Consider the following 23,945-nt stretch of genomic DNA (forward strand, 5'->3'; position numbering starts at 1 on the left):
GCTTGAGAACGCCAGTGACTTTAAAATGTTCTCCTCGTCTCTCCTTGTCTCCTAAACTCTTCAAACCAAAACACACAAGCCAGTTTACATAAATATGGATGTGCCAACAGTTTTGCTATGAATTCCCGTAAATGCTCACAAACACACTAGGTCATACCGAATATCCACACTTACACAAATAAAAGCTCCTCTGCAAACATCTGTACTCACATAAACCAACTCTCTGAGTGGTCATGAAAAACCACACAAAGGACATAAATGTGGTTGGATTGAATCATGAATAGGATTTGATTAATGTTTGCGAGCACATTTATCCAGTATTCACCCTTCTTTATTATTTGAACTGTAATCTGTCTCCTGATTGGTGTATATTTGCTCTGTCAATGTTTGGTTTCCCTTGAGACACAATTAGAGGACATTCCTATCGTCAGAGTGAAGGGAAAATAAACTTTCAGAAAAAGTTATTCGGTATTTTTCCAGTCCCTGAAAAGTAAAAGCAAATAATTATTTTCTTTGGCTTTGTTAGTCACAAATTAAGAAAAAGCGACTTTGGGAATTGCTTTTCCATATTGCACTGTAAGGCATTTGTACTCTGTAGGAACGTTCTTGCTTAATCAAAATATTGTTGATTATTATAAATGTTTTTAAAACTCACAAATGAGATTTCCACAAGACTTGAGTATTTTACCATCTGAAACTAAATAGGTATTTCACTTATGTATTGTCATGACCTCATAAGAATGAGGCTGAAAATTTCTGTTTTATGAATAACTGTAGGACTATATACAAAAGTTAATCCCTCATTTTAATGAAAAATACATACATATACTTGTATCAGATTATCTCTTTTAGATTTTCTAATGGTTATTACATTTGAAAGATTTTTTTTGTGCACGTGAATATAAGGGTTTGATAACTTCATTAGCTGAAAAATGTGACTTCTAGCAACTCACATTGTGTGTTCTGTAAAGCATCATTCAGATTCTATGAAAACTGCACCAAATAAACCCCAAATACTGCAGATTGCACTGTTTAAATTGAGCACTTCTTAGCTGGTAGCGTTAATTAGTTAATAATTGTAATGCATTTTGAAGAAGAAAGATGTTATATAAGGCGAGATTTATTATTGTTACTGTATGTATAATGTCTGTAATCCTAAAGAATTTCTGCAACAAAAAGTCTCTACTTGGTGATCGGGGATTGGTATTTCATGAGACATTTTTATGGCATCTGTAACCCTGATTTTCCTACCACAGTTTAAATTTCAGCATCTTGGAAAACAGCTGAGACCATAGGAAAGATGAATTGTGGCTAAACTTTGACTTCCATTATGCTTTTTATTGGGGTAAGAATTGCTAATTATTTTAAGTGCATGGTAGTTGGGAAACATTTTGAGAGTCAAAACAAAATAGCATTTATGCTAGGAAACTCTGGAGAAATACAAAAGCAAAATAATATCAGCAGACATAACTATTGTCTGGAAAACTCTAAGGCAATACTGCATGAATTTATCAGCTATAGTTTTCATATCAACAGACACAGTTCATACCCTGTCTTCACTTGTATGTGATACTATTCTGAAAGGGGAATCTTAAAGATTTCAGGAGCTAGGTAGGACTAGTTGACTTACTTTCTGCTACTCTTGTTCTTCTATATATAGTGTATTGTTATTAAGATAGAGGACAGTTGGTATGAAAGCCTCATGCACTGAACTGCATAAACCCAGTTTATATGTAAGTGATACATGATACTGTATCCACCATGAGAGGCTGCTTTTCGCGAGACAACAATTTCCCATGTTTAAGGCAAGATTTTACACAAGGAGATTTCCAGTGACTTTTAGTGACAATTTGCACTGCTGTAACTGTACATCAGAGATAGCCTAATTTATTGCAGCTTCGCTAATTAACTACATGATGCCAGGAGCTGGGAACTGAAATTCCAGAAATTGAGGTTCCAGCAATTGTTCTTAACAAAAGGTTATAATATTAAAAAAAATTGTTTGCCAGTTGGCAGTCGTGCTAGAACAGTTTGTACTTTGGGGATGCTGAGAGCCATTGAACCAAACTGTAAAGTAAACCTTGTCTCAAGCCAGGGGATACTGCAGCACCCCGAGTCCCAGCACCTATGCAGTTTGGGATTAGGGAATTGAGGGGGGCAGGTTTTCAGATGCACTTCAGGTTGGAGTATTAGTAATCCTCAGTAGAAAAGTTTCAGAGTAACAGCCGTGTTAGTCTGTATTCGCAAAAAGAAAAGGAGGACTTGTGGCACCTTAGAGACTAACCAATTTATTTGAGCATGAGCTTTCGTGAGCTACAGCTCACTTCATCGGATGCATACTGTGGAAAGTGTAGAAGAACTTTTTATACACACAAAGCATGAAAAAATACCTCCCCCTACCCCACTCTCCTGCTGGTAATAGCTTATCTAAAATGATCACTCTCCTTACAATGTGTATGATAATCAAGTTGGGCCATTTCCAGCACAAATCCAGGTGGGGGCGGGGTGAGAAAACCTGGATTTGTGCTGGAAATGGCCCAACTTGATTATCATACACATTGTAAGGAGAGTGATCACATTAGATAAGCTATTACCAGCAGGAGAGTGGGGTGTGGGGGGAGGTATTTTTTCATGCTTTGTGTGTATAAAAAGATCTTCTACACTTGCCACAGTATGCATCCGATGAAGTGAGCTGTAGCTCACGAAAGCTTATGCTCAAATAAATTGGTTAGTCTCTAAGGTGCCACAAGTACTCCTTTTCTCAGTAGAAAAGGGAGATCTTCCCAAATTGAGAAACAGGCTCTTCGCATATGAACAAGAGCACTGAGCTGTCAGATGGAATAAGATAGGATTTCTAATGTAAGTGGTTGGACCCTTATTTTGTTTTTCTAAACGTAGTACATCATCACATTAACAAGACAGCTGCAAATTTTCATTGTTCAGTCACTTTGCTTTTATTTCCTATGCCTCATCCTACATTTGTATAACTGGTTTTATTAAATAAATGTCATGTCTTTGTCCTACTAACTTACAAATTAAATTTAATCAAGGGTGGGAGGGGAGGAGGCCAGAGCTCCCAGTTTATTCTCATCTTGATTATTCATCCTCCTCTGGTTCAACAGGGCTTGAAGCCCAGAGCCCATCCTTAAATGTGGTTCTCTGGCCTGAAATGCAAAGGTATTTTTTGCTGCATCTCTTAGTTGAGTGCATATAGTTTACTAATTAAAGTAGCACTCTAGATCCTCTTAGAAATACCCCATATAGATAGCTTAATCCAAAGAGAATGTGACTGCATGAGATGTGCTCTTATTGAACACCACATAACATTCTGGAACTGCATCTCTATAGCTTTTTGCTTCAAAAGAAAAATAAATGTAACACCAGATAAATACTAATGGATTAGTTTTTCAGCACATACTAAATAAATCTGGAACTAAAGCCTAGTCAGCAGTTGAACCAATAATTTTGTATAGATTACATTTATTATAGTAGAGTTACTGGTAATTGTTAGGTTTGGGTGGGCTGTTTTCCTTGGATGACTCCAGTATTAAAAAACTGTATTATGAAGCCGTTTGTGCAACTTCCACAAGTAGGGTTATACACACAAATGAAGTCAGATTCATGAAAGGCCTAGTGTTGGATCATATGGTATTCCTCTGAAAAAATGTGACCATTTAAAATAAATATGAATATGTGTTACATGTATTCACATACGAGATTGTGATAGACACTTAATTTATTACATTACCGTTCTTTGAAGGAGAAAAGTTTAACCAAAATAGGGAACAAGGCAGCAATGCGTGTTTCTGTAAAATCCCCGAAGCTTCCCCTGTCCATCACACAGAGGTGGCATTCTTTTAGATTACAGTAAACATACAATTCTATACATTAATTGGAATGAAAAGGCAAATAAAAATTTAAAATATTTTCTGAAGAAAAATCGTCTTAATTCTTACTTCTGTAAAATCATTTGGTAGTCAGTGATTGTAGGAGACCTTGCAACTAGCAGGCATCTTCAAAACACCAGTCAGTAATTTGATCTTGATTTCACAACACTAGTATGATAATTTTCTGAAGCTGTCTTTTTTTTCCTCAGTCCCCACTCCTTCTGTCAAAATGCTTAAAAAAACATACACTTTACATGTCCCATTTTCCAGTCATTCTATTATAGAATTGTGGGCATTGTGCTAACAAACTCTTGTCCTTTAGCTCAGTCAGAGATAGAAAGATTTTTCTGTTTTCTCCAAGAGTGGAAAGACATTAATTGATTTGTATTTTCTTGTTAAGTAAACTCATTTATTTTGTTTCTTGTTTGTGGAGAAAGGAGATTGCTATGTATTAAACAAAAGATTTTACTAGAATTTTTTCTGTGTTGGCTTACTTGTTTTGTAACAGGAAATTGAACTTTACAGTGCAAATACTGTACAACAGTATGTATGTTTGGCAATTCAGAGAATAGCTCTACATTTTTACTTAAAGGTAAAGTAAACAAATGGAGTCCAGGGGAAAAAATGACAGGTACAGCATTTGCTTTAAATATAGAAAAGGTGATGTGCTTACAAGTTGAAAAGTCGTTTTACTCTGATTTTAGGAATTCCTGGATGGGTAAGGGTATTTTGAATACTTTACTGTTAGTTACTGGATTCCCATAAGCAGAACACTAATCTACTGGCTGAAATGAAATGAACTACTTCTGATAGATTCATTGCAATACTCTTTTCAGCTTGTTCTGCTCAGTTCAAATTGTGGGTAATAACCAATCCTCAAACACTACTTCATTCTTAAAACTCTGAGCAACTTTTTTGTTGTTGAGTGAATGGATGACTAATGAAATACAGCAGAGTGAGGGAATCTTAATTAGTTCTTAGAGTAGTTTTGTTTTGAAATGGTACCAATTGCTGTAAGAAAGGGATTACATCTTGTTGTGCCTTCTATCTTTCTTTCGTACAGTTTCCGGCAAAAGAAAGTAGCTCTTTTAATTGCAAGAAGTACAGCTTTTCTTTCTGGATCATCAAGAAATTTAGCAGGCAGAATCCATTTAGTGGGTTGTTCTTTGTGCCTCAGTAAAGCTAGCTCTCATGGATTTGGAATGTAGTTATTGAAAGCAAGCACTGCATTTGCTGTTACTTCCCTTAACAGTGGCCTCACTTTATTTTCACATAATCCAATCGCTCTTGAAAAGAGTATAAAAAGCTAACGCTTAGTCTTTCAGTGTGTTGTTAGTATGGAGTAGCCCTGTAATACAAAATTTCAATACTTACTTTTATTTTGCTGGTTCAAAAGCTTGTATTTAACCAGTAAAGCTGGTGAATGCTGTACTTGCAAAAAGATGCATCTAAAGACTACTTTGTTTTTAAAGTAAAGGGTTCACGTAAACCTCCAAACAGCAGGATCTTTTATAAAACCTGTAGGGATTTACAGGAACTTTCATATCTGGTTAATCTGACTTAATGTAGAAGAGATTGAAGGCAGGCTTCCGGGTTTTTAATACAATAGCTCTTTCAAAGAGCAGACATGAAAGAAATGTAGAGCTTTTTGTCATGAAAAGTTTTGCTGAAAATTCTTTGAACAAATATACAGTCAGTATGAGAAGAAGGCACAAAACCTCCAACTATGTACAGAATAAAGTAAGAAGGAAATAATCTTCATGTTCTTTAAAAGTTAATTGCTCAGCAAGAAGTCTTTGATTGTCTGACACTGTAAAATGTCACTAAATCATTTTTACCAAACATTATATTTTCGTTTTAGAGTAAAAATTTACAAAATTGAACTTTAGTTACAAATTGTATGGATGCAAGAGGACTTTTGTCACCGTTATATATATTTGTTTGTTTATTTAATAAGCATTACACAGTTCATAACTAAATTTACATCAGAGAGATTGTAATAAAACTCATAACAAAACAAAGCTGCTACTAAAAGACTGGCTTTATAACTCAGTCTCTGTGCACTGGAAATTATTTCATACATGTGAAAACATCTGTATATTTTAAACGTAAACCAGCTGTACTATGATAACATTCTTACCGTGTTTCCTTTGCCTTTGTCTTCTTTCTTCAGTCTTTAACGTGCTTTTTATCAAAGATTAACTGAACAGCTTATCCATGGGAACTGTGACATCTCTGTATCAGAAGTATGTCTGCAGTGAAAGCTAGCTAGACTCTGCCACTGAAAAGTTTTATACATTTGATACTATAATTAGAAAAGTTAATGCCCTAAGGCTCTGATAATCTTGTTTTTCTTATTGTTTAAACTCTTTTCTTTGATAGAAAAAAAGACAGCTAGTTGCTGAATCTAAGATGAACATCCTCATGCTATAGGCATGGAGGGACAATAGGCTGAAGTAGTAACTTTCTTTTGATGAAAGAAGAGAACTCAGGCATTTCAATTCTGAAGTTTTGAATCTATCACTTCATGCAGGACTAAAGCAGCCTTATTTGAACTTCAGCTCCTTTGTGGTGGAGTTACATGCTGGAGTTAAAAAAAAAAAAAAAAAAAAAAAAAACCTATTGAGTATGCAGCAAGTAGACAAGTCCTGGTTGGATAAGCCTTTTTTCCCCTCCCATAAGTACAAGGGATCCACCAGCAATGGACACGTTCAGGGCCTCCCCCTAACCACAAGCAGCAGAGGTCTGGCTGAAACCGAACTTTAAAACAGTGATGTCACAGCTCACAGCAGTCCAAAGTAATCTGGCGTGCAGGAGGCTGCCTCCCTGGGTTTTGGCAGAGCACATTAGCAACAATTTCCTCTGGACAGCCGAGCTGAAAAACTACCAGTTCCTTATGAAGATATCAATGCTTTGTAAAGGGTTTTGTTCCGGAAAGGCCAGGCTTCTACTCTTGGGATTATGTAATGTGTTTATTTTAGCTACATTTTTCGGTAGCATTTTGTGAAATTGGTATATGTTAGTAAAGTTGTCTGAATTATTGTGAGCCATTTGTTCATAGTACTTAAAAACATGTAGAAATTAGACCCCTTAGATTTTGGCATTACTGATTAACTGCTAATATTAATCTAAAAAGTGAGTTATCTACCTATAAAATTCAAAGCTGTGATTCCTGAGTTCAGAGAGAAATTCTGGAGTCTACTGTGTGTTTAAGAAGCATGATCTATTTATTTATTTTTGTTCAGACAAGATGTTAGAATATCTATCTACACAGGATTAAACTGCAAACTGTGTTGTGGGAGGCTGAGTCTCTTTCCTTTTTAGTGCACTTTTCACAGTACAAATGTTGGTGCGGAGTATCTTTTAACTCAGGCAATTTGCACAGCAGCCCCTTGATTATTTCTGGGTTTTTAGTTAGCCAACATCTATTTTATTCCTCTTCAGTTCAGTGTGTAGGCAAAAAAGAGAGAATCTGTACTACTATGGACAGACATAAATAATAACTAAAAAGACAATCAAAGTAACAAGGGGTTCCTGAACACTTCTAGTTCTAGCACCTTCCTCACCCCATGCCTTCAGTTTGTCATGACATTTCCAGGTGAAGACAGAAATCAATTTGTCCAAACTCAAGTAAGCTCTCCAGTTATCCAATACTGTTTAAGGAAATATATTAATATAACTTGGCTGAACCCCAATGTTTTTTTACCTGTTCGCCTACAAATTTGGTGGGGGAGTAGCACTGTATGTAAGGGAGCAGTATGACTGCTCAGAGCTCCGGTACGAAACTGCAGAAAAACCTGAGTGTCTCTGGATTAAGTTTAGAAGTGTGAGCAACAAGAGTGATGTAGTGGTGGGAGTCTGCTATAGACCACCGGGCCAGGGGGATGAGGTGGATGAGGCTTTCTTCCGGCAGCTCGCGGAAGCTACTAGATCGCATGCCCTGGTTCTCATGGGTGACTTTAATTTTCCTGATATCTGCTGGGAGAGCACTACAGCGGTGCATAGACAATCCAGGAAGTTTTTGGAAAGCATAGGGGACAATTTCCTGGTGCAAGTGCTAGAGGAACCAACTAGGGACAGAGCTCTTCTTGACTTGCTGCTCACAAACCGGGAAGAATTAGTGGGGGAAGCAAAAGTGGATGGGAATCTGGGAGGCAGTGACCATGAGTTGGTTGAGTTCAGGATCCTGACACAGGGAAGAAAGGTAAGCAGCAGGATACGGACCCTGGACTTCAGGAAAGCAGACTTCGACTCCCTCAGGGAACGGATGGGTAGGATCCCCTGGGGGACTAACATGAAGGGGAAAGGAGTCCAGGAGAGCTGGCTGTATTTCAAGGAATCCCTGTTGAGGTTACAGGGACAAACCATCCCGATGTGTCGAAAGAATAATAAATATGGCAGGCGACCAGCTTGGCTTAACGGTGAAATCCTAGTGGATCTTAAGCATAAAAAAGAAGCTTACAAGAAGTGGAAGTTGGACATGTGACCAGGGAAGAGTATAAAAATATTGCTCGGGCATGTAGGAATGAAATTAGGAGGGCCAAATCGCACTTGGAGCTGCAGCTAGCGAGAGATATTAAGAGTAACAAGAAGGGTTTCTTCAGGTATGTTGGCAACAGGAAGAAAGCCAAGGAAAGTGTGGGCCCCTTAATGAATGAGGGAGGCAACCTAGTGACAGAGGATGTGGAAAAAGCTAATGTACTCAATGCTTTTTTTGCCTCTGTCTTCACGAACAAAGTCAGCTCCCAGACTGCTGCGCTGGGCATCACAGCATGGGGACTAGATGGCCAGCCCTCTGTGGAGAAAGAAGTGGTTAGGGACTATTTAGAAAAGCTGGACGTGCACAAGTCCATGGGGCCGGACGAGTTGCATCCGAGAGTGCTAAAGGAACTGGCGGCTGTGATTGCAGAGCCATTGGCCATTATCTTTGAAAACTCGTGGCGAACGGGGGAAGTCCCGGATGACTGGAAAAAGGCTAATGTAGTGCCCATCTTTAAAAAAGGGAAGAAGGAGGATCCTGGGAACTACAGGCCAGTGAGCCTCACTTCAGTCCCCGGAAAAATCATGGAGCAGATCCTCAAAGAATCAATCCTGAAGCACTTACATGAGAGGAAAGTGAGCAAGGAACAGTCAGCATGGATTCACCAAGGGAAGGTCATGCCTGACTAATCTAATCGCCTTCTATGATGAGATTACTGGTTCTGTGGATGAAGGGAAAGCAGTGGATGTATTGTATCTTGACTTTAGTAAAGCTTTTGACACCGTCTCCCACAGTATTCTTGTCAGCAAGTTAAAGAAGTATGGGCTGGATGAATGCACTATAAGGTGGGTAGAAAGTTGGCTAGATTGTCGGGCTCAACAGGTAGTGATCAATGGCTCCATGTCTAGTTGGCAGCCGGTGTCAAGTGGAGTGCCCCAGGGGTCGGTCCTGGGGCCGGTTTTGTTCAATATCTTCATAAATGATCTGGAGGATGGTGTGGATTGCACTCAGCAAATTTGCGGATGATACTAAACTGGGAGGAGTGGTAAATACGCTGGAGGGCAGGGATAGGATACAGAGGGACCTAGACAAATTGGAGGATTGGGCCAAAAGAAATCTGATGAGGTTCAATAAGGATAGGTGCAGGGTGCTCCACTTAGGACGGAAGAACCCAATGCACCGCTACAGACTAGGGACAGAATGGCTAGGCAGCAGTTCTGTGGAAAAGGACCTAGGGGTGACAGTGGACGAGAAGCTGGATATGAGTCAGCAGTGTGCCCTTGTTGCCAAGAAGGCCAATTGCATTTTGGGATGTATAAGTAGGGGCATAGCGAGCAGATCGAGGGACGTGATCATCCCCCTCTATTCGACATTGGTGAGGCCTCATCTGGAGTACTGTGTCCAGTTTTGGGCCCCACACTACAAGAAGGATGTGGATAAATTGGAGAGAGTCCAGCGAAGGGCAACAAAAATGATTAGGGGTCTGGAACACATGACTTATGAGGAGAGTCTGAGGGAACTGGGATTGTTTAGTCTGCAGAAGAGAAGAATGAGGGGGATTTGATAGCTGCTTTCAACTACCTGAGAGGTGGTTCCAGAGAGGATGGTTCTAGACTATTCTCAGTGGTGGAAGAGGACAGGACAAGGAGTAATGGTCTCAAGTTGCAGTGGGGGAGGTTTAGGTTGGATATTAGGAAAAACTTTTTCACTAGGAGGGTGGTGAAACACTGGAATGCGTTGCCTAGGGAGGTGGTGGAATCTCCTTCCTTAGAAGTTTTTAAGGTCAGGCTTGACAAAGCCTTGGCTGGGATGATTTAATTGGGAATGGGTCCTGCTTTTGAGCAGGGGGTTGGACTAGATGACCTCCTGAGGTCCCTTCCAACCCTGATTATAGTGATTCTATGAAATGATGCTGCTTGGTGTTCCACAGCTCTTACATGTTCACTATTCATTCTTAAAGATTTCTTCCCAATTGATGATTACATGCTACAAAATCTGCCGTTGCTTTTCTATGTGTAGTGTATACTCATGGTCATTTGCTATAGATCAGTGGTTCCCAAACTTTTTTCTGCCAAAAACCCCTTTGGCATCTGCCTAATTGTCCCAGATCCCTTTCATTTCTGTCACTACCAGAATGCCCCTGCCAGGGTGAGAACGCGCCAGCCAGCGTGACATTGCACACAGTGTGCATGATAGATCATGGTGCGTGGAGGACACCATTTTGAAGACAAAATGGCATCCATGTGGCAAAAGTGCCAGAACATCATTTCAGCACATTCAGGCCTTGCTCACAGGACAGACCCATGCATAACCCCTGATGGGCCCCCAAGAGCCTGGAGGACCCCACTTTGGGAGCCACTGCTATAAATTATATTTTAAAATAGGCTTTGTTTGGATTATTAATAAAAGATCCAGTTTTAAGGTGCATCTGTACAATGCTAAAAGACTTCACAGAAATATTACAAATTAAAAGTGAAACTAATTTAAAAAAAATGCTTTCAGTGCTGACTTAATTGCAATTAAAAATCAACAATTAGCAAACTGGGCTATTTCTTTACTTCCTCTCACTATTTAGTATCCTAGCCGTAGGTCATTTTAAAAGGTCATACATAAGCAAGTTATTTCTGTGCTTTTAGTTAATTTTTGAGACAGATTGTTACAAGATCTCTCATCTGCTTGCAGGGATTAAGGAAATCCATATGAGAATACTTTAAACTAGATTTATCAAAGGGAAAATAGGAGATAAGTTTTGAATTTAATAGAAAAGATGCATTTCTGTTCATTAAGTACCTACCCTTTAATTTAATTAACAGTTTTAGCGATAATTATGAAGTTTCCTTATTTATAGAAAACTAATGCCTACTGTGTTGAAAAGAGCACACTTGTTACCTTTTATATACAAAGTTGATTAGTAGGCTGGTCTTAGCTGGTAACAATAAATAGTAAGACAGGAGTAGTCAAGCTTGATGGCCTTTATTAATAGAGTTGACTTTATTATTTAAGAATAGCACATAAGAAGGCTAACTGTAGCATATAACAATACTTGATCCTTATGAAACCAAAGCTTACTGCTGATCCCAGTCCTGTCTGGTTCAATCAGTAACTCAAACAAACTATTTTTTATAGTTTGTTGACAATCTATAGCTTCACTTTTTTCACAGATAACAATTACTCAAATCCCCTTTGTCTGATACATTTGCAAATTTGCAAGCACATATTGTAATATTCAGACTTTCCAAACTAATGCAGTCAGAACACTTGTTCTGATAAATACGATTTCATGCTAAACATAAAGCAACTAAACTTTCTACTCTCACTAAACTAAATTTTCCACTCTTAATAAAGGTTGCACAGCTTAACATTATTATTACAAATTATTCTTAAAGCTTGCTAGGGGTTTGGTTCACTTGACAATAGGCCCTTTGGCCTAATGGTAAACACACTAAAAAAATATGATTTGCTGGTAATGCAGTGATTGTCACAGGAACTCATTCTTACTCCTTCAACAGATGTGGCCTTGCGTTCCTTGCGGGAGGATGTTACAGAAAGCACCTTACATATCAGCTGTTCCAGAGTAACAGCCGTGTTAGTCTGTATTCGCAAAAAGAAAAGGAGGACTTGTGGCACCTTAGAGACTAACCAAGCTTATGCTCAAATATATCAGCTGTTGTCATTCTACTTTGGGGGGAGGGCTAGCTCAGTGGTTTGAGCATTGGCCTGCTAAACCCAGGGTTGTGAGTTCAATCTTTGAGGGGGCCATTTAGGGATCTGGGGCAAAAATTGGGGACTGGTCCTGCTTTGAGCAGGGGGTTGGACTAGATGACCTCCTGAGGTCCCTTCCAACTCTGATATTCTATGATACTGTATTACTGTGCAGTTTCACTTAAAAACATTGACAGTTTCCCCATATCAAAAAGAGCCACTTTTTGGGGCCTGAAGGATCACCAAAGTGCATTCAAATAGTAACCATGGGAACTTGGGACTACAGCTGGTTGAAAAATTTCTGACAGAACAGATTTCCATCAGAAAATGCTCACTTGATGGAATTGACCCATTCTACAGGAACATGTCAATTCCATCTAAGCTTTTGATGGAAACTGAGCAGAGTTGTCTGCCTAGTTTCCTGCTTGGATCCCTGATGCCCAGCTCCCTTGCTGACCACCTGGCAGGCGGGTGGACAGATGGGCTGCCTGGCTCTCAACCTCCACAGCTGCCTAGTGGGTGGGTTGGCCTGCTGTTTGGGTGCTTGGCTGCTCTACTGGGGAGCAAGGGCATAGCTGGAAATGTTAAAAAATTCACTTTCTCTTTTGAAATGGAATTTTTCAAAAATTTCTCTTCTGTGGAAAATTTCACATTTCTGCCTTTTTGTTCCAATTTGGAATGGTAAAATTTTTCAGAGGATGGAAATTCCAGTTCGTACATAGAACCATATTCAGCAAAACCTCACTATTCAGCACATACTTAAGCCCCATTGATTTTAATATGGTTTAAGAACATGCTTAAAAATTAAGCACATGCTTTAGTGCTTTGCTGAACATAAGAAGGCAGAGTTACTCCACAGAGGGCTAGATGAGGCACTCTCATTGGAGCTCTTTTTTATTAAAAAATCAATAACCACTTGATTTGCTTATCAGAGAAACACCAAAAAGGTAAGAAAAGAGATAGGAAAGATCAGAAAAAGCCTAGGACGTTTCTACACTTACAAGCTTACAGTAGCCGCATTATGCTGACAGGAGAGAGCTGTCCCGTTGACATAATAAAACCAGCTCAATGAGCGGCGTTAGCTCAATGAACGGTCATAGTGCTGTGCGCATGAGCACTTATGCCGGCAAAACTTGCATCATTCAGGGATGTGTTTTTGCTGCACCCCTGAGCAACAAAAGTTTTGCTGACATAAATGCTAGTGTAGACGTAATCTAAGAGTACACTGCATGTACCATGTCTGAATTTTCCAAACTCAGCTTTTTTGTTTGACAAGTATTTGTGGATGGTAGGGAGAATCCTCTAACTTGACAACATTTGCAGCTTGAGAAATTAAACTAACTTTAGTGGTCTTTAGAATAATATCTCCTGTAGGACTGCTTACAGACAGTACTCATCTTTTGTGTGTCTTTGGACAATTCCAGGTGAGTAGTCATGCACTGTAGTTTCACCTACTTTTGTGCTAATACTGTAACTGCATGTGAAGATAGAGTACATGGGCAAGAACGCGTATTTGTTTGTCAGCTTGGTCCTTTGAAGACATGTTCATCAGGCATGCACCTTGTAAAAAAACCATTATCCTAATCAGATAAACCTCAGATGAAAATTCCAGCGCTAATCCAGTTGTGAAGTTAATCTGTTACCATATTCAGTGTCATCCTCTGTACTCCAGTTAGACTGACTATTGTTGTATTCTGAAATCCCTTCCTGGGATCGAAATGGACACTTACATAGCACTTTTCATGTTTAAAGCACTTTATGTTTACAACACTCCTGTGACATATGTACCAGTAAATATTTAAACTTTCTTTTTATATGGAAAAGCTGAGGCAGGAAGTTCTTTGAATTCTCCAAGGCCTGAAAAAGTCAGTGCCAAACACAGAATTAGTACTCAGGAATTCCTGATTCCCACTGGACTACTTGTATTTCATAGTATCAAAATTATCTTTACTTTTCCTCTTTGAGCCTCTTGGAGATGACCACTCATATTCCTTTCAGAGTGGTAGCCGTGTTCGTCTGTATCACCAAAAACAACGAGGAGTCCTTGTGGCCCCTTAGGGACTAACAAATTTATTTGTGCATAAGTTTTCATGGGCTAGAACCCACTTCATCAGATCCATGGAGTGGAAAATACAGTAGCAGGTATATATACATATTTTTTCCTCCCTTGGCATTTTACTGTTAATTGAATTCATAGATTCATAGATACTAAGGTCAGAAGGGACCATTATGATCATCTAGTCCGACCTCCTGCACAACGCAGGCCACAGAATCTCACCCACCCACTCCTGCGAAAAACCTCTCACCTATGTCTGAGCTATTGAAGTCCTCAAAGTCCTGGTTTAAAGACTTCAAGGAGCAGAGAATCCTCCAGCAAGTGACCCTTGCCCCATGCTACAGAGGATGGCGAAAAACCTCTAGGGCCTCTTCCAATCTGCCCTGGAGGAAAATTCCTTCCCGACCCCAAATATGGCGATCAGCTAAACCCTGAGCATATGGGCCAGACTCACCAGCCAGATACCCAGGAAAGAATTCTCTGTAGTAACTCAGATCCCACCCCATCTAACATCCCATCACAGGCCATTGGGCCTATTTACCATGAATAGTTAAAGATCAATTAATTACCAAAATCATGTTATCCCATCATACCATCTCCTCCATAAACTTATCGAGTTTAATCTTAAAGCCAGATAGGTCTTTTGCCCCCACTGCTTCCTTTGGAAGGCTATTCCAAAACTTCACTCCTCTGATGGTTCGAAACCTTTGTTTAATTTCAAGTCTAAACTTCCCAATGACCAGTTTATATCCATTTGTTCTTGTGTCCACATTGGTACTGAGCTTAAATAATTCCTCTCCCTCTCCGGTATTTATCCCTCTGATATATTTATAGAGAGCAATCATATCTCCCCTCAATCTTCTTTTAGTTAGGCTAAACAAGCCAAGCTCCTTGAGTCTCCTTTCATAAGACAGGTTTTCCATTCCTCAGATCATCCTAGTAGCCCTTCTCTGTACCTGTTCCAGTTTGAATTCATCCTTCGTAAACATAGGAGACCAGAATTGCACACAGTATTCCAGGTGAGGTCTCACCAATGCCTTGTATAACGGTACTAAAACCTCCTTATCTCTACTGGAAATACCTCATTAGACTGACCCCCCCACTTTGTAAGGCAACTCCTATCTTTTCATGTACTATATATGTATAGTATATATGTGTATATATATAGTACACGAAAAGATGGGAGTTGCCTTACCAAGTGGGGGTCAGTCTAACGAGACAATTCAATTAACAGTAAATGCCAAGGGAGGAAAAATCACTTTTGTAGTGGTAATGAGAGTGGCCCATTTCAAACAGTTGACAAGAAAGTGTGAGTGTCTTTATTCAGGCCTAATTTGATGGCTTGCAAATTAATTTCAGTTCTGCGGTTTCACATTGGAATCTGTTTTTGAAGTTTTTTTGTTGAAGAATTGCCACTTTTAAGTCTGTTATTGAGTGACTAGGGAGGTTGAAGTGTTCTCCTACTGGTTTTTGAATGTCGTAATTCCTGATGTCAGATTTGTGTCCATTTATTCTTTTGCATGGAGACTGTCTGGACAAGCTTTCTTTCTGAGCAACTCTGACAAGACATCTAAGCACCCTGCCACCCGTACGTCTATTCTTCCCTTTCAGCAGTTATGATCTAACCAACATCTAACCAAGTTCTCTCTGGTTTTCTGTACAGACTGAATCAATAAAAATTTTCATTTGATGAAGAAATTTTCTTTTCTAGGTTCTGTTAAAATGTGCCTATCAGTTTGAGCAAGTAAAGTCTCCCTATACACTAGAGGTTAGAGAGCTTTTATGTAGAGATTCCATCTGTTTTTAGAAAATCAGAATGGTTTGGCAGAATGCTCTATAAATCTGTCATAGGAAGGATAGAAGGCAAAATGGGATTTTGCATCCACCTTTTACAAGGGTGTGGCTTCCTCTTGGACAAAATGGAAACTTGCTTATCTTAGATTTGCAAGGCCTTGACATCAAGGTCAGTCCATTCATCTTCATTAAGATTTTAGACTGAATGTAATAGTTTTCAGAATACTTCACAATGGCTACATTTCCATTTTAATACGATGCATCTTACAAGTTGATTATTAAATGTGCCTTTGGTTTCAGATATGTACAGTAACGAAGGAAAATGGTCATTCTTTCTAACTATGTCTTCTGCCTTGTTTGATGTTCCAAGCAGAGAGGCATCATAAATTAAATATGATTTTCAGTTCTTGTTCTATAGCAGGTCATGAGATACAACAAACTGGTAACAAGTGCTGCCTTAATAGTAAACACAAGATTGATCTTCATTTTATAAATAAAAGATCACAACAGTCTGAGTATCTTTGATCTCACTGCATGCTTCTGACAATGATTGTGAGAGAAAGGTATTGTAACAGAGAAGATTCCCACTGTTTTTGCCTATTGGGCAAAAATCTGGCCATATTATATAAACATAACATGTCACCATAAAAGGATGACTCGTAGTGAATGACAAACAGGCTTTCAAACATCCTTTTAATCTCATATATATTCATTATTATTACCACAGCATGAGCTATGTCTTCACTGCAGAGGTAGTTCAAATTGTCTGCCCAGGAGTTATCTGCCCTCAAGATGGCCTGCCTCAAGTGGGAGCAGTCATACTGCAAAATAACACTCACACTGCACAGTGATTGGATTCGCAGTACAGGGTAGATGTGCCTCCACAGTTATGCCTCAGACTAACACTGCAGTAAAGACAAGCCCGTGATCCTTAAAATGGTTTTGTCAGCGCTTCCTGCTGATGATTAGAAGTATTATATTTTAAATTCCAAAAACAATAAACCTCAACCAATTTTCATGCGCAATGAGAAAAGGAGGACTTGTGGCACCTTAGAGACTAACCAATTTATTTGAGCATAAGCTTTCGTGAGCTACATGCATCCGATGAAGTGAGCTGTAGCTCATGAAAGCTTATGCTCAAATAAATTGGTTAGTCTCTAAGGTGCCACAAGTACTCCTTTTCTTTTTGCGAATACAGACTAACACGGCTGCTCCTCTGAAACCTGTCATGCGCAATGAGTTGGTGATTGTAACTCAGAGTGGTTAAGAGTGCATTTCATGGTTCCAAGTATCAGAGGGGTGGACCACATCCACCATGACTGAATTGCCCTTCAACATTGGTTCTCCACTTATAAGGTAACTCCCTTCTCTTCATGTGCCAATATATATTTATGCCTGTATCTGTAATTTTCACTCCATGCATCTGAAGAAGTGGGTTTTTTACCCACAAAAACTTATGGCCAAATAAATCTGTTAGTCTTTAAGGTGCCACCGGACTCCTCATTGTTTTCATTTCATGGTTGTGACCCTACTTGCATGGACATGGAGAATGAAGTATTCTTGCACCCTTAGAGATTGGTCGCTCCAGAAAAGGGCAGGGTGGGGGGAGCACATTGGCAGGAACAGCATGTAGAAATTTACCCTGTTTCTTCCTTTTCCTTCCTGTTCTGTGGTTAAAGAGTTTCAATCAATCATCAGCATTCACTTCAAAACAAAAAACACTGTGGTCACCATGAACTGGTCATGAAACTCAGCTCTCGTTGCTTTGGATGCTGACTGTGGGTATCACCCCGACCAAGGAATGGCATATGGAAGGCTGGATCAAATTTCCTTTAACTATTTTCTAAAATGTGATTATTTTAATGGCTTAAACAGGTGTAAACATTTTTACTGTACTGTGTCTGATTATATTTTGCTTTGTGAATACTTAATGTGTGGGGAGTCAGCACTAGTCCCAGGGGCTAAGCAGTTGGACTCTGGGGTCCTAGCTTTCAAGAGGGGTTGATAGGCAAAGGGTCTGATTCCTGTGACTGTGTCTAGAGACCCCAAGCCAGGATCAGTGCCGGGACTCTGTTCAGACTCAGGAAGCTTCAAGAGTGCATGGGGCCCAACTTGGAAGGCCCCTAAACCCAACCGCTTGGGAATGTCCAGAAAGAGTGGGAGCACTACCAGTGCTATCAAATTGATGTAGACTAAAGCATATGTCTCAGGGAATGCAGAGGCACTGATGGGTGTTGACAGCCTTTGATGGTCTGTAGATGAGCAAAAGAATCTTGAAGTTAGTCTACTACCTGATAGAAGCCAGTGCAGTAGCTTCAGTATCAGGATGCTCAAGGTCCTGTCTTTATTTACTTTGCATTTATATAGTACCTTTTCTCCAAGGATCTTCAAATATGTGAGACATAAAAGAAATGTCAGGGATTGTGTGGGTGTGCTGTTCAATGGAGAAGGTGAGCTGGTAATGGAATGCAGAGCTGCTCAATGCTTTAGTCTTCTCACAAAAAATGATGTGACCACATGACTAACAAAATTACCATAGATAATAAAGGGGAAGGGATGCAGATTGAGATAAGTAAGTCAGAGATCTTCTGACCAATTTGAATAAATTCACATCACCAGGGCCTGATATTGTTCGCTGCAGGGTACTGAAAGAATTAGCTGAAGAAATCTCAGAGCCACTGGCAATAATATTTGCAAACTCATGGATGACAGGAGATGTCCTGGAAGACTGGAGGAGGGCTAACATAATGCCCATTTTTAAAAACAGTAAAAAGGAGGAGACTGGGAATGATAGACCTGTCAGCATGACTTTGATACTGGGAAGCTAACTAGAGCAATGTATAAAACATTCAATTTGTGAATATGTGGCCGATGAAGAGGTAGTCATTAGCAGCCAGCATGGATTTACTAAGAACAAATCATGCCTAATGAGCTTGATTTCCTTCTTTGACAGGGTAACTAGTTTGGTGGATGGGGGAAGGAGGTGGATATAATATACCTAGACCTCAGCAAGGCTTTTGACACAGTCCCACATGACATTCTGATAAGTGAGCTGGAGAAATGTGGGCTCAGCTGATCTACCATTAAGTGGATACATAATTGGTTAAACAACTGCAAACTGAGTAACTATTAATAGAATTATGTCAGATTGGAGGGGGAGTCTTAAGTGGGGTTCCACAGGGATCTGTTCTGGGTCCAGTGTTTAACATCTTTATTAATTACCTGGATGTAGGAATAGAGAGCATACTGATCAAGTTTGCAGATGACACAAAGCTAGAGCAGTTGCCAACACTTCGGAGAATAGAGTTAAAATTCAGAGGGATCTTGATAAATTGGAGGACTGGGCTATGGACAACAAAATGAAATTCAGCAAAGACAAATGTAAGGTGCTACGCTTAGGGAAGAAAAAACAAATGCACAATACAGAATGACTGAGAGTTGTTGGCTTGGCAGCAGCACTACTAAGAGGGATCTGGGAGTTACGGTAGATCACAATCTCAAAATTAGTCGTCATAGAAGATTAGGATTGGAAGAGACCTCAGGAGGTCATCTAGTCCAACCCCCTGCTCAAAGCAGGACCAACACCAACTAAATCATTCCAGCCAGGGCTTTGTCAAGCCGGGCTTTAAAAGCCTCTAAGGATGAAGATTCCATCACCTCCCTAAGTAACCCATTCCAGTGCTTCACCACCTTTCTAATGAAATAGTGTTTCCTAATATCCAACTTAGACCTCTCCCACTATCCCACTACAACTTGAGACCATTGCTCCTTGTTCTGTCATCTGCCAGCGCAATACTGCTGCAAAGCAAGGAAATGCAATTTCAGGTTGCATTAACAGAGGCATAGCATGCAAGTCAAGGTGACAGTACCACTCGTGGTGCTGGTCAGGCCTCAGCTGGAGAACTGTGTCCAGTTTTGGTCGCCCATGTATAGCAAGGATATAGAGAAACTGGAAAGGATCCAGAGGCAAGTGACAAAGATGATGAAAGAGAGAGAATACAAGCCATCTAAACCAAAGCTGACAGAACCTGGGTATGTTTAGTTTGGAAAAGAGAGATTAAGGGGGGAACATGATAGTTGATACTTGAAAGGCTGTCATAAAAAAGTTAGAGAAAAGTTGTTCTCTCTTGCCACAGAGGGCAGGACAAGAGGCAATAGGTTCAAACTACAGCATAGCAGATTTAGATTTAATCTCAGGAAAAACTTCCTAACTATAAAAAAGCCTAGGAAGGTCATTGGAAGCTCCTTCACTGGAGGTTTTCAAAGGGAGGCTGGAAAGCCATCTGTCTTATATGGTTTAGACACAACTAATCCTGCATCTTGGCAAGGGATTAGACTAGATGACCCTTCCAATGCCTTCTAAACCTGTGATTCACTTTATAAACATTAAGTCCAGCACTCCTGTGAGCTATGTGGGTATTATTGCACTTACTCCTTAGGGGAAGGAATGGAGTTCCTTCTCACCGCCTGTGGCTCTGACCTGGAACTCTGCAATGTCCGAGCCTCTTCACTCACTAAACAGCTTCTTATTGCTTGTAAATGATTGTAAATAGTGGTAACTAGTTAGGTAGTTGTTAGTTTAGTGATCAGTATAGCATTTCATTTTTTCTTTTCTATTAATTCCCTCAGTTTGGGAATTTGTTTTTCCTTGACAGACTGCCTGGTAATGGTTCCTACCTCCAATGGCAGATACCCGTCATGCGGCACCAAAGTGCCTGTGCAGTTTATTTACAGGGTGCAATCCCATCACCTTCTCACCCTATACAGCTTCAGGTTTTCAGCCTTGAGGACTCCTTAGCCTCTGCACCCAGAAGGGAAAAGCTACCCCCTCCTTCCCTTCTCTGGCTTCCCCCTGGCTTCTTTCCTCTGGCCCTGTATGTGCCCAGGCTAATTAGGCTGGCAGCTGTCTCCCCTTTGCCAATCAGGTGCAGGTTTCTCTAGCTAGCTCCAATTTATCTCCCTTAGTTGGCTCAGGTGTTCCTGCCCAGCAGACTGTCACACAGAGACTAGCTCTTCAGACAAGACAGGAACCAGCCCCTACTGCTGATCAGCTGGATTAAGGGTCTGAAGAAGGGCTACAAGCCAAGAACTCCAGTATTGCGACTCCCATATCCTCATCCTCTTGATGAGGCTGTTGTTCTATCAACATCATTTTTACAGCTGGATGACTAGAATTTTTTCCAGAGTTGTTCAGGAGAATGGCAGACAAGACAATCTTGTTAGCCGTGGTGCAGATCTTCTGACTTCGAAGAAAATGTCCAAGGTTCCAGAGGACAAATACATTCACATCTTTTGCGTGATCTATGCATCCAGCTATGTCCTCAGGGTAGTAAATCTGACTCATTAGTTGGGGGCTCTTTATAACTTCCAGTGAATCCACCAGTTATTTCTGCACCTTTTGGCAACCACCATTTTGTTTTCATGGTGTTTTGAGTACTATAGCATACTGCTCTGTTATGGAGATAATAGAACTGGGACACTCAGTTTAGTTCCATACTCTTCTCACCTGCCCCCCACCCATCTTTCTTTTTCAGGAACTCCTCTTACAAGAACATGGTGCATCGGGAAGTATAATCAGTTCTAGTTCTTGTTTCAGAGTAACAGCCGTGTTAGTCTGTATTCGCAAAGAGAAAAGGAGGACTTGTGGCACCTTAGAGACTAACCCATTTATTTGAGCATAAGCTTCTAGTTCTTGGTAGATGATGTTCCAAAAGAATTCAGACGATCCTGATCTGCCCATGATGAACAGGGGAGTCACAGTTTAGAGTGATTAGATTGTTCTTATGGACTACTAAAGCATTAACTTGGTCCAGAAGTAAAGAATAGGATCTAATAGCTCTGTTTAAAAAGTAAGACCCCCCCTCACATAGAAACATGTTTTTGTAGAAAACCATGAGGGAGACGACACAGAAACTAAGAGAATGATTGCTCTATCTTGTACGAGCAGGGGACAGGATACTAGCCTACATGGATCACAGGTGCAGTCCGGTAGGGTGAAGCCTATAACTGTATTCCATATAAATACCTGATAAATGCTCCAGCGTTAATGACTCTTTTGCCTCAGTATTTACAGTGCATGAAAGGCTAATCGATGCCATTTTGGAAGATCAGGAAAAAGGATGACAAGAACAAGGTTTTTAATGCATACTTTGAATGTATATTTAAAGAATTCTTAAAATAATTTAGTGCTCAGTACAGAGCAAAGATAAATCTGTATTGAATTTTATGACTTAGGGTACGTCTACACTGGCAAGTTTTTGCGCCACAAGTTATACCATTTTTATTGAAACTCTGGAATTAAACCACTGCTGCGTGTCCACACTGCGCTCCTTGTTATGCTGGAGCGCATCCACATTAGCAGCTCTTGCAACAGCAAAGACAGCAGTGCATTGTGGTAGCTGTCCCACTGTGAAACTGGCCACAGGGTGCTTTGGGAAGGGTTTGCAGTCCCTCATGGGGCAGGGACAGCGTCACATGATGCAGGTTTTCCAGTTCTGTAACCCTGGGTTCTTTCAACCCAAAGTTCTTGGTAACTTTTACTCTGTGCGAGCTGGTGTCAGGAAATAAATTAGGGGAGACACGGCCGTCCGACCGATAGATGGTTGGCACAAACAGGACAACACAAGAGTGCTTTCACTTAAAGCTAAACTTTACTTAGTCTCAAGCACTTACACATGTCTGCAACAGGTTAGTAAAACACCCCCAACCCTTGATAATTACCAAAGCTTAGTGTGGCTCTTGAGTGACACAGCGGCAAGCTTCCAGTGGCCAAATCTTCCGTCTGCCAGTGGGGACTGCAAGATGTATCCAGAGGGAGAGTCCAAAAAGAGTCCAATTACCTCAAACTTTCTCCCCTTATTTATACATTAGTAATAGAATGACATGTCCCTTAAAGAAAACTTATTAAGTAGGCAGTTTCAACGGTAAAGCAAGAGGTTCCTTCTGATTATTGATTAACCAGGTGCTGGTTTTTCCAGAGTTTGCAGCCTTGAAGCCCCAATAGCTATTCCTGGGGCACATCCTGCTCTTCTAAGATGCATATATCAGCAACTTCAACACAATTGTTATCAGGAAGGACGTGGGGTCAAGCTGCCCTTTCTGTGGCACCCAAAACCCCCTCCCGTCCTGCCTTGGTCAGACTGAGAGTGCTGAATGGCCAGTTTACAGCCTGCTGACTTGGCTCCTTTTAACAATAAGCCATAGTGGTTTCAGGCACTTTACTGGTTTGCCAAAGTCTCCCCATACAATCCCATTGTTCCATGGGCATCCTACAACATTGCCTGCTGCTTTTCAACTGAAGGGAGTGGGGGAGGAGAGTGTGTGACAGGGAGTGTGTGTATGTGTGTGTGTGTGTATGGGCGGGGGAGAGAGACAGTGTGTTTTGGGGGACAGTGTGTCAGCATATTGTCTTGTAAGTTAAGACAGCAGCAGGAAGCAACCAGGAAGCAACCAGTGCTGAGGTGGGGGAAACCCCGACATCAGCCCCTGCCTTCCTCCCCAGGCTTGCTGCACAGCACTCTCTCTCTCTCTCTCACACACACACACACACACAGAGAGACCCCCCCGCCCCCATGTTCTACAGCACAAGTATTCCAGTCACTTGAGGCATTATGGGACCGCTCCAGGGGCCAGTTACAGTGCAGAAATCAATCAGGTGTTCACACTGACAATAGAACACTGGAGCCACTGCGCAAATAGCCTTATGACTCTGTGAGGTGGTTTTTTTGCTGCGCTGCAACTGAGGCGTTTCTCCGCACAAAGTGGCTTGGCAGAGTGTACGTGTGCAGTTTGAGCGCAAAAAGCTGCTTTACTCCGCAGAAACTTGCCAGTGTAGACAAGCCCTTAAGTTTACATTTTTTAGTCCTGATCCTGCAAAGGGATTCAGCTGCTCCTTACGTTCACACAGAAACCCAGTGACCTTGAGCAATTAACAGCCAAGACTTCAGAAGGATCCCACATGCTGACTGCTGTGCAGTAATAGGGCTTGAAAAACCATAGATAATGATAACATACCATGTGGCAATGA

At 40.6% G+C, this 23,945-nt stretch overlaps 2 protein-coding genes across 24 annotated transcripts in view; one reads left to right on the forward strand and one right to left on the reverse strand.

Annotated features, from left to right (window-relative positions):
* Nucleotides 1-6,558, reverse strand: part of ANGPTL2 (angiopoietin like 2) — a 43,822-nt gene extending 37,264 nt beyond the window's left edge. The window contains exon 1 of the mRNA XM_073315038.1: nucleotides 6,028-6,558. The gene's annotated coding sequence lies outside the window, so the exon portion shown is untranslated. The remainder of the gene's footprint in view (nucleotides 1-6,027) is intronic.
* The window catches only part of RALGPS1 (Ral GEF with PH domain and SH3 binding motif 1), a 399,374-nt gene that overhangs the window by 214,993 nt on the left and 160,436 nt on the right, over nucleotides 1-23,945 (forward strand). The window lies entirely within an intron of this gene.

This window comes from Lepidochelys kempii, chromosome 16, assembly GCF_965140265.1.
Source record: "Lepidochelys kempii isolate rLepKem1 chromosome 16, rLepKem1.hap2, whole genome shotgun sequence".
Classification (NCBI taxonomy): domain Eukaryota; kingdom Metazoa; phylum Chordata; order Testudines; family Cheloniidae; genus Lepidochelys; species Lepidochelys kempii.